This window comes from Cygnus atratus, chromosome 20 (genome assembly GCF_013377495.2).
Source record: "Cygnus atratus isolate AKBS03 ecotype Queensland, Australia chromosome 20, CAtr_DNAZoo_HiC_assembly, whole genome shotgun sequence".
Taxonomy (NCBI): Eukaryota; Metazoa; Chordata; class Aves; order Anseriformes; family Anatidae; genus Cygnus; species Cygnus atratus.
Genome location: NC_066381.1, coordinates 2,762,174 through 2,773,677, shown reverse-complemented (window position 1 = coordinate 2,773,677; position 11,504 = coordinate 2,762,174).

The following is an 11,504-nucleotide window of genomic DNA, read 5'->3' as shown; positions in this document are numbered from 1 at the left end:
AGAAGTGGTTGGGGCTACTGATGTCTACCTTATGCACTTATCTTACAAGTTTAATTCATTTTTAATTGGTTATAATACTGCTCACTGTGGAATGTCACATCTCTACTGACACTAGCTTTTTGTTTGCACAAATAGGATGTTTGCAAAGTGCAGGATTATGCACCAGTTATTTTTTCATAGAATTGCTTATCTTTTCAGAGAGATGTAGAAAGGGAAAAATGAAATGGCTCTGCAGACTAAATGAAATGAGCTATTATTTTTTCTGTAGACTGCTGCTAATTTTTTCCCACTTATTTTTTTTTCAAAAATCACGATTCTGTTTCTTGTTATAACATTATTTCTTATACAATTAATTCTACTTACACAGCTTGCACGTAGAAGTATCAATGTGGAGGTGGTCAGGACACTTCCATCTGAGATCTGGCTGGGGGTTTTCTGTCCCTGCTGCTGCCTGCGTTACAGCCATGCTGTGATGCTCAGCATCAGCCTTGCTGGAGCCAGGGGGAGTGCCCCAAGCCTGGGGTTTGGTTTCTGCCTGTCCAGCCAGCACAGACAGCAGCAGCAGGGTTGTCCCGGAGCTGGGGCTTTAGCCCATGCTCCTGATGAGGAGATGAGCTCTGCAGATGCCCCACACAAGTATCAGCCAGCATGGGGCACCGAGGTGGTGTCCGACCAACTTGCGCAGGGACCTGCTGCCGCCTAGCTCAGCTTTGCCACCTTTTGGGGTGTGGGTCCTTCCACGAGCACAGGCTGGCACTGATTGAATAGGATGCTTACTTTTGTAATGAATTTATCGTTAAAGGTGAATTATCCCAAATCTGCTACAACCTCTAATGCATTTGATATTTTAGAGTCACTTAAAATAAACAAACACTGAAGCTAATGTTCCCAGCAATCTGGAGGGAATTAACATCACACTGCAAAGGGTGTTTAAATTACTTCTAAAATTCTAATTAGCCCGTGAACAGCAGTATATGTGGGACAAATTGCCTGGCTTCAAAACAAGACGATCAAAAAAGACAACAAAGGAAAGCAAAGGGTGGAGGATGGCGGACGTCAAATAAATGAAGCCGACCCCATCCGTTTATTTAAGTAATAGCCTATTTTGTGGCTTGTGTTACGTTGTCCCATGTTCACAGTGCTCTGGGAGATCAGGAGGCAAAGGAGAAGCTTCAGTGGGTTAGAAAAAGAGCTCGACAACTAAAAATGATGGCAATAAAATCCCAGATGCTTAGTTGCAAAGGAATTAGCTGGAAACCAGTTTGGGGTGGTTGTTACTGGAATAATCAAAACAATTGTTCTGCCATAGACTCCACCTTTCCCACAATTACTTCACTTCCTCTACTCATATATAAACCAGCAGGAATTAGATCAGAGGCATTTGTAGCTCTAAATGGACTGTCCGCCCCCCAAAAAATTTGGAGTCCAGAGGTTTTTCACACTTTGTCTTTCTTTACTGTGGGTGTGCCAGCAAGCAGTAAAACACCACCCTGCAGCACAATGCCTCACCGTGCACTTGTGCCTGCTGCCAAGATCTGAGATATTCTTAGGAAAGTTTCCATGGATGGATTCTGTCTGTCACTGCTTACTACTGTTGCCCTTTTAGAGACCGTCTGCTTCAGTCATGGAAAGTTGAACCATGCTCTTGTCAGGTTTGTGCCATATAACTCGAATAGGAATTTATGTATTTGTTTTTTGGTCTTTGCAATAGCGTGTGCTTTTCCCCAATATGTGATCAGTTTTGCTTGTTTTGGCTTAGTGCTGTTGGGTAACTGTAGCCTTCCAATGATGGATACTGGAAAAGCAACAGTTTGCCTTGGGTTTCCTGGGGTTTCTGTGGTTTTCTTTGCTAAACCAAATCCTTCTACTGAATCAAGAGAACTGGAAGTATTACATTCTCTAATTTTTTTTCCTTGTCTCAAGTTTTTAAAGTCTTTTTAAAAAGGAGATATTAAAGACAAAACAAAAACAAACAAAAGCTGTTAGTCACTTTTCATGCAGCTTGCTTCTGCTAGTTAATAGGCAGCCTTGATTTGTTACGTCTGACTCATGGCATCGCTGGCCTAAGTTCAGTTCAGAGATTTTGCCCCTTCAAGTGGAAAGAAAAAAATGATGGGCATGGCTGTGATTTCTGCCCCTTGCTATGAGGTGATCACTGTCCCAGGCAGAGTGCTTCCATGCACCTGCAGCTCTGCACAGAGCCGTAGTGCATGCCTAATGCTGATGTTTGCTCTTGTACCATACTGATTCGTATGATCCTCAAATGTGTGAACACTTCATTCCACGCTGAAGCTGCTCCATGCAGCTATTTTTCCTTGCACATTGTTGAAACCCAAAGGCGGAAAGAAGACACAAGTAGTAATGAAGATGTCTCTCTGGGACCCATGGAAACGTGTTTCCTGGATAATACCTTTGTGATAAAACACTGGGTTATGCTCCAAGTTACAGGAGGACTTTTTCCAAAGTTGTCTTCATTTCAGCCTATCACCTTCACAGATCCCAGACCTGGAAATGCTCGGGTCCTGAAGAACCAGCTGTTGAGATTTCTGGACGTGGACTTTTAGCTCCTTGCTGCTGGAAGTTTGCAGAGGACCAGAGGCCAGACTGGAAATTGTCTTTTCAGTCTGAGACCACAGCAGAGTGCCTGTGTCCATGGCTCTGCTGAACCTCTGCGTGTTCATTAAGTGTCCCTATAGTTCCTCTTCCCAAACCATATGTTGGTGTTTTTTGATTAAGGTGTTTTGAAACTCTTATTTTTTTTAAAAAAAAGAAAAATGCTGGAAGTGTGAGCCATTAGCTTTTCCAGTGCATGTGGCAGCATTTCTCTTTGAAGAGATGAGATTAAAATGTTCAGTCCGAATGTTTCTAGGTGTCCTATAATAGTCATTAATGTAAATTAGTTATGTATTTCATTAACTAGGCCAAAACTTACACTCTGGCTGATTGCTGAAAAAGAAAAAACCTGTCTGAATTAGATCAAAGAAATTAAAATAAGAACCACTCAATGGCAGCAGTTAATGAACTGTAACTAACTGAAAAAAAAAAAGTCTCCTTCCAGTAGCAAAACAGCAAGAGAATCATTCTGTTTTGTAAATGCTCCGAACACACCATTTGCATTACCCTCCACCATTAAATTGCCTAAACATCCCTAAGGGGCTTCCCTGCACAGTGTGCCAGGCTGCGTAGCCACAGTACGTTTCAGCAGTGTCCTTGACTCTGACTTTGATTTCCAGGTCCCTGAGACATTGCAAGGAGAGCCGCAAGGGGGAAGATCTCGTGTCTGGCTGTAAAAACACCTCTGCTCTGCCTCACTTGTGTGAGTCTCCCCAGTTTTATTGCTTTCTTGCTACCAGGCTCAGCCATTTCCTCAGTGACTGCATGTCACCAACAGACATCGATCTACAGGTTCTTCCCTCCAAGTCTCTGGTTTGATTCAGCTGTTGCAGAAGCAGCTCAAGCTGCAACTGGGATGAACAATGCACTTCTTTGGCAAAACTGCTGAACTTAAAGCAGTTGTTGTCCTTCAAACTTCTTTCAGAGTGTACAGATCCTGCATCCAGTCTGCAGTAGTGCCTGTCTGGCTTACCCACAAATTTCATCTGTGAATAACTTCTCATGTTGGGTACCTTGTCCCTTAGAAACCAGGAATCTGAACCTGAGGACCTAATTTCAGTATGGGAGATAAAGTAGAGATAATGCATTATTATCACTCTGTCACAGATGGAGAAAGGAGTTGGGAAATGATTTATTCAAAATGATTTGTGGTATCTGAGGTCTAGCTACAATCTACAGCCAGCTGAACTGGGCCCCAGTACCTCAATCCGAAGTGGCTCTCAGCTTCCCCTGAGAAGGAATCAGGATTGAATCCAGGCTGTGCACTCAACCCATCGCTTGAGAGAGTGCCCAAAACTATGCTTACCTCATTGCAAACCATAAAGCATTTTTTTTCAACACTTAAAACAAAAGTGGTCTTAAATTTCCAATTTTTGTCATATGCCATTATTTCTAAAGGACAAAGTCTCTTCTAAAAATGTATCTGCCATTTTTTATTCTGAAAGTGTTAATTTTTTGGTAGTTGCAAGAATGTGTTAATTTCTAAAGGAATAGTCACTGCTGTCTGGGAAGTAATTTTTATGAATAGTTTTTATTTCCTGAAAGTACAAATATGAAACTTATGAAAATAATTTAAATCGTATAACTCAAAAACAGTGACTGAAACAGATTTTTCAAGTGGGCAATATTATTGTTAATGAATAAGTTATTAATGCAAACCCAAACTGGGAAGGGTATGTCCAAGAAAAGATTTTTAGGTACTGTTTTTCTGTGCTTTGTGATAAGATCTACAAAGATAATGCTGAAAACTCTTAGGGCATTCCTTTTCAGCCTTGCTACTTCTAATATTTGTGCAATACTTTTCCGCTTCACAGTAGGCCTTCTGTCAAAACCAGGGCACAGTGTTCCACTCTGAATTATATCCATGATGCTGATATGGGAAGGGATGTGAGGAGACTTAGCAGAGACTGTAATGAGTCTTTAGAGGAGCAGGAGCAGGTTGCCTGCTGTGTGCTTAGGCACTGGTTTCCCATGTCGAAACCTGGCACATAACCTGGCACTCTAGAAGATGCTATTTGGCAGGTGGTATTGATTTCTGGGTAAGAAAAAAATCCAGAACAAAAACGTTTTTTCAGTTGTCTAGCTTAGGTTCACAAAGACCAGCATAGTTCATCTTAATTTCTTCAACAGAGACGGGTCTTACACCTTCTTGAACTGATACTACCAGCTTTACCATGCCTTTTGTTCCTCAAGTCCCTACATAGTGACTGGATATCTCTCTGAGCTGATTTACGTTAAAAGATAGGTATTAACATTCTTGTCACATCAAAATGACCAGTTTTTTTTTTCTCTGCTTGCAACAAATACGACCAGAGAAATTCAAAATGTGGCTGTAATGTAATAGCCAGACCTTCTCTGAACTGTGTCAGAATCCTGAATCACATCGAATCTTTTCCTTTCTCTCCCCCAAAGCATTGATTTCAGCCTATTTCCTGACTTAGATTTTCATCGGCTTCTTGTACTATCTTTCCCCCTTACAACACAACATCAATGGTAAAACAATTGGAATTGGATTTCTCATACAAGAATGAGCTCCCACAATCTTAGGGAGTTCAGAGCTGTGCGGAGATTGAGTCAGAAAGCCTTTGAATTTGGATTTCCCAAGGGGCTGTTGGGTTTTATTTACATTTCCTATTTCCTGGCAGAGATGTCAGGTGGTGTTTTCTGAATTTCTCTTCAGGAACGGAACAGGAATGTAAGACACGAACAAAAGGTACTGTAAATTGTCAGCAGCTGCTAGGAGGCACCCTTGCTCTGATCCGCTGTACCTGTACTCCAAGCTCCTCTGCTGCATCCTAGACCTGAAAACAGCTGGCTACACATGCCAGTGGGCTGTCTTTTAAATTGGATATTTGCTCCTCTTGTGCCGTTCTTCGAGCTCTTTCCAAACTCTCCCTCCTTTGTCTGCAAGAGTACGTGCAAGGCCTGGGAGATGGAAGGCTCTTCAGCGTGACAGGGTATCCTGTAATGCAACATAAAAACACAGTGAAAACTGTTAAAAGTGCAGGTCCAGGGAAGACTGGTAAATGCTGTCCTTCCCAAAACCTGGCTTGCTCACACTGATCTGTACTAGACTTGTGTGCCATCTTGCAGTAGAAAGTTTGGAGATGCACTTTCATCTTGTTTATCCTTTTAATGTCTACATCCAGCAGCATTTATCTGTCAATCTTTTTCTCCTCCCTGTAGAAGAGCAGAGAAGAGGGGGAAGAACCCAAAGCCTAGCAGTTTGACCTTGCATCATTACAGCAATCTCAGTGGAAGCCATTTGATTTAAAAAAAAATAATTAACAGCGTCATGTTTTTATTTCCAACACAGGCACTGGAAAAACATTGTTAAATAATGGGCCCGTGTTTCATGTGGTTTCTTTCACAGCCTTTAATCAATAAAATGTTCTTAGATCAATACAGATGTTATTGCGCTGCTTGGAACCATTTAGAAGTATACGATGGAGGTAGTTACAGCATAGTCGGTGCATAGTAAGGATAGCTCTTGGGCACAACACAGTTACAGCTCCGCACATACACAGCAGGTATGAATATAAAATTGGATACACCAGCATAAAAATCACAACATCCTCTCTACAAAGCAACCCCAGATAAGCTGCACTGGGGGAATGAGGGCTGAGTGCACTTAACACTGTTTTGCTCCCTATCAGCAATGTCAGCAGAAGTGTTTTGCAGATTTATGTTGATTATTGTATCAGTAAACTGACATAGTCCCTTGCTGAAAGGATGTTTGCAAAATGTCTGGTGCCTCAGTAATAGCAAATAGAGAGGATAATTCTAATTCTGCCAGCTCATTTCAAGTAGATGAGTTTCATGCTGCATGTCATGGGTGGAAAGTTTGGACGTTGCTGATGATCTAGTGTGAGAGGTTATTGTCACAGTAATGTTGGTGCAAATAACAAAAATGCTGCCGAGTGGAGTCTGGAAAATATCAGAACCCTGTTCATAATAATACTTTAACACTGAGATACTGTTTGTGCCTCCAAAGCATTACACAATCTCTGAATCATTAAGCGTGTGGATTAGCAAGGTAGATACTCTGTGAACCGAGCCACTGAGAATTCAACCCCCAAGGTCATGGACAGGTTTAGAGCTTCTTCTTTCCTCCTGTATCAGGTGCAGGGTTTGACAGTCTGTTGGCAGAAAACTGGGCTTTTTGAAGAGACCTGTATTGTGTTGAGCAAATCTGTATCTGTGTTTGATCTGCACAACGTAAGCCATGTCATAAAATCTTTTCATGCATCAACAGCGAGAAAGGGGACTAGCCTGTTGCAGCATCCTAAAAATTCTCAAATGTGGCTGCAGCACAGGGGTGTGATGAGCAAACCCGGCAGGAGGGATGAGGAGCATCATCCCACAGGGACAAGGGCCGGGCTGGGGGCTGCAGCCCCAAAAGTTGTCTGGGGCTGGGGCAGGCCAGCACTGGCCATGCCTGGAAAGCTCATGGGTTGTTGTGAGAACAGCGATCAGGAATGCCAGTGTGTCCTGGTTTCGGCTGGGATAGTTAATCTTCCTAGCAGCTGGCATGGTGCTGTGTTTTGGATTTAGGCTGAGAACAATGCAGATAACACCCTGAGGTTTCAGTTGTTGCAGAGCAGTGCTTACATGAAGCCAAGGACTTTCCAGCTTCTCACACCCCCTGCCAGTGAGGAGGCTGGGGGTGCACAAGGAGCTGGGAGGGGACAGAGCCAGGACAGATGGCTCAGGCTGCTCAAAGGGATGTCCCACAGCACACAGCATCGTGCTGAACAGTTAATGGGGGGGAATTGGCTGGTGGGGGCTGTTCAGGGTCTGGCTGGGCATTGGTCAGTAGGTGGTAAGCAATTGTGTTGTGCATCACTTGTTCTGTATGTTCTTCTATCATTATTATTATTATTCTCTTCTGTTTCTGTCCTACTGAACTGTCCTTATCTCAACCCCACGAGTTTTACCTTTTTCCAGTTCTCTCCCCCACCCCACTGCGGGGATTGCACGAATGGCTGCGTGGTGCTGAGCTGCCTGCCGGGTTAAACCACGACACAGAGCAGTGTAGGAACAGTGACTGGAGACCAAGTACTTAGCTATGCTATCAATTTGAGTTTTCATATTAATTGCCATTAGTTAACCTGATGTAACGAGCCTGAAGTGGCAGCTAAAAATGACGGTAAGGGTGAGTATGGCTTCTGATTGCAGCGAGTAAAAGCAGCCAGCTTGTTAGTGGAGGTCTCCAAGGGATACCTGCAAACTCATAGGGAAAGCCTCAGTTCAGCACTGGTTTCAGTCTCATCCTGTTGTGTTTTGAAACCACTGAATCCCCCACACAAGTAATTGTTCATTTTGGTGCAAACTCTGTGCAGCCAGACTCAAATCTCCTGTTTTCAAACCCAATTAGGAGATGGTAATTACCTGTGGGACGTGGGGATTTTGTTTGTCTGCAGGGGTAATGCAGCTATTCTGCTTGTATCTCCCCTTTCAGTTATCAATAAAACAGTAGAGCAAAACAGTAGTTTCCTCTCCGAGTTCTCAGGCAGTGTTATGCCAAATGATGGCAATATTATGAGATTGCATGTGTTTGGGAATAATCATGCAAGCTATTAGTAATCATGTCTCACTGTTCTTCAGCAATGCTCACCCCCTGCTTTTGTGTGTTTGACACACAAGTAGCTGTTTGATTATTCTCATCGCTGCCTTATGGACAGGGAAGCTGAGGTCATCCAGTAAGTCAGTGACAAGTCAAAGGATGAATGCAAATCTCATGAGTCTCAGCGCTGTGATGCACTTCTCCTAGGAACTCAGCCTGTCTGAAAAACATGTCTGTAACATATTCTCTATCCTGGTATAAAACAACCACTCCAACTCAAGGACAAGCTGAGCAGAGGAAGCATATTGCTAAGCAGCTGTTCAGTAAGGGAGACCTGCAGAACATGGAGAACACCGATTTCTTTCAAAAGAGAGAGAAGAGTGGATTGGGAGCCTTTTGTGATATAGACAGCACTCAGTTGCCAGCCACTCTAGGAGGTGAGAAGACATATTCTGAACTCTTAATATAATTTCCAGTAGGGCAGAAATGGCAGTTGGCAGCTCCTCATCTACCTCTGGATGAGGATTTCGTCTTCCCCATTGTAATGGTCCTAGCCCCGGTGAAGCTGAGAGTGTCAAGGAAGAGAACTGCTTCAAATATGCAGGTGTCCTTAGAAATAAGCAAACAAACAAAAAACCCACAAAGCCAGCCATCTGGCTACCAATCCATCTTAAAATAATTTGTCTCACATATGCTGATAACCACTGAGATTGTCAGAAACTCTGGTGGTCTTTGTCCTACAAAGCAAATTAAGCATGATAAGCTGGAGTTACTGCAAATTGTTACGGAGTTCAGAAAATTCGTCACTGATAAACACCATTTGGATTCATTAATTTTGTTCTCTTCCTTCTTCTGGACTCGCAGTGAGCTTGGACCTGCAACGAACCTGGCACAAAGGTAATCATTACTTGGAGCAGAATGAATGTGAAGCAAGCAAGAAAGTCATACCACCAGCTTCCGAAACAGGCCTAAATGCTTGAATGCCACTTCACTCTTGTTGCAACTGAAGTGAAAGAACATAAGGAGAAACAAACAGCAAAATCTAGATTGCCGGAGGAGTTTGTTCAGCTGTGAGATTTCCTGTTGCTGGAAATCACAACAGCTGTTCTTGCCTAGCTCCTGCTATTCGTCCTGGTAAGAGTCTGCTCCTGACCACGGGAACGGAACAGAATAGTTCTATATTCAGCATGGTAGTGGAGCTGAGATTCACGATGTGGGGCTGTCCTTGCACCTGTTTTCTCAGAACTTGCCTATTTTTACAAAGCAATATGCAAACAGCATGCATGCTTTTGGTACGCTACTGCTCAGAGCTGGTATAAATGGAAATTGGAATTGCAGGAGTGCCATGATGGAGAGAACTGGGTTTGCTGTGACTCCTCTCCTTCCCTTCACAGCTGAGACTGAGAGAAGTGTGTAGTTCAGACGATGTACAGAGCGACAGAGTCATTCTTTGCCATGCACCTTCTCCCTCATGTCAAGTCTAGGAGGAAGGGTGGTGAAATGGCTACTCCACAGTTCAGGATAATAGTGCTCTGCTGGTGCAGGTGAGAGCTTCTTAACCCACCTCTTCTTTAAACTAAGAAATCGTAGCTATCATAGTACAGAAAGAGTGAGCCTGTTTTGGTAAGTGGGATAAAGAACAGCAAGGAGTTCTAATCCCAGGCCTGATCTCATAATAGAGCAGCCGAGAAATGTACCCAGAGAACAGTCACAGGGTTTGCTCTGAGGAGCCCCGAGCTGGGGCAGGCAGCCCTCCTGGTATGGAGTGTGACCAGCCCTCCCGGGGGGTCTGGAGGGGTCAAGTGTTCAGGGGAGTGGGGGTGTCCCTGCCACGTTTGGGGCTAAACGATTGATGTAAATTGATTACGGTAATGAAACAGAGCTCATTTACACCTGCAGAGGACTTGGTCTCTTGCTCCCTTGAGACAGGACTCTCCTTCTGCGGGGGTGTCTGTGGAAGAAGATTTTGTTCAACAGCCAGATTTAGGGGGGAATCCAGGTGCCCGAACATAAAGAAGGTTTTTGTGGTTACACCTAGAAAATGCTGACGGGGACATCAGCAAAAGTCCAAGGAGCGCAAGTGGTGAGAAGAGAAAGAAAAACAAATCCACATTAAATAAATAAGACAGTTTTAAAAAGAATGTTTAGAAGAAGCTGCACATCCACTTCTTGAAGTTCTCAAGTCAACACTGGATGCTTTTGCCTTAGTCAAATGCAAGGTACTGAGCTAAGCCTTGGAGTAAGTGAATTTAGTATTATGTTCTGTGCCACAGAAACTTAGGGCTGGAAAATCTCTTTCGGACTGAAATCTACGGGACAAGAATTAAGTAGCAACATTATTGATCTAATAACTGTAAGCAAAGAATAATATTAACATGTTCCTGAACAACTGCCAACTGAAAGAAAGATAAATTCAGCATGTCTTACTTGCTACTTGGACATTGCCCCTTTTTGTTTTTTGTTATTTCTAATATTTTGCCTTCTGCTTATCATTACTGAAGGATCCAACAGTGCCATTATGAATTTGTGGCTTCCCAAAGACTGTTGGGCGAGTTTGATCCCAAGCTCAGTGAAGTCGATGGAAAGAGTCTGCCTTTTTAAGAATGTCCTGTCCAATTTTCATTTTTAATTATCATTAAAAAAGCAACAGAAAAAATAGTAGAGCCAGAAATTATTTGTCAGTCATCTGTATCAGGGTTGAACCGTTAGATATGTTAGTGTGGGACATCATGTTCCTTGAATGATCTCAGTGAATGCAGTGAATAACAAAGGCAGGCATCGGTGCGTTTTTGGGATGTCCCGTAAGCTGACTCGCAGCTGGCTGCTGGCTGGAGACACCTCAGAAGGCGCCCAGTCTCGAACAGAAACCATGTCTGGTTCGTGTGTTCAGATGCAGATAAAAAAGGGCTTTGCTTTCACCACTGAATGCCTGCTGAACTGTTTGGTACTCATAGTCTGCTGCTTCTCCTCTCTGGCTTTTCCCCCTTGCGGGATATTTTGTGAAGGTTGGTTTGACTGGCAGCTGAGAAATGCCACGGTAGAGTGAGGAGCAAGTCAGCCCAACGTGGATGTATTCAGCAGCACCTTACTTTATTGAAAAAGCGGAGTCCTGAAAGTCTATGGCATGCTACCAGAATGGGAACAGTGGGATTCATCCCATGTAACTTCAGATACATAAACCAAAAATGTCTACGTGACAAGGAGAAATATTCCATCAGCTGTGTAGGGAGAGGAAGGTGGCCAGCTGTGTACAGTGCAGGTTTCAATACTCCTTCTGATCGTCCTCCCCCTTCATGTACCCAGCGTTAAGTTAGGAAGTGATGGG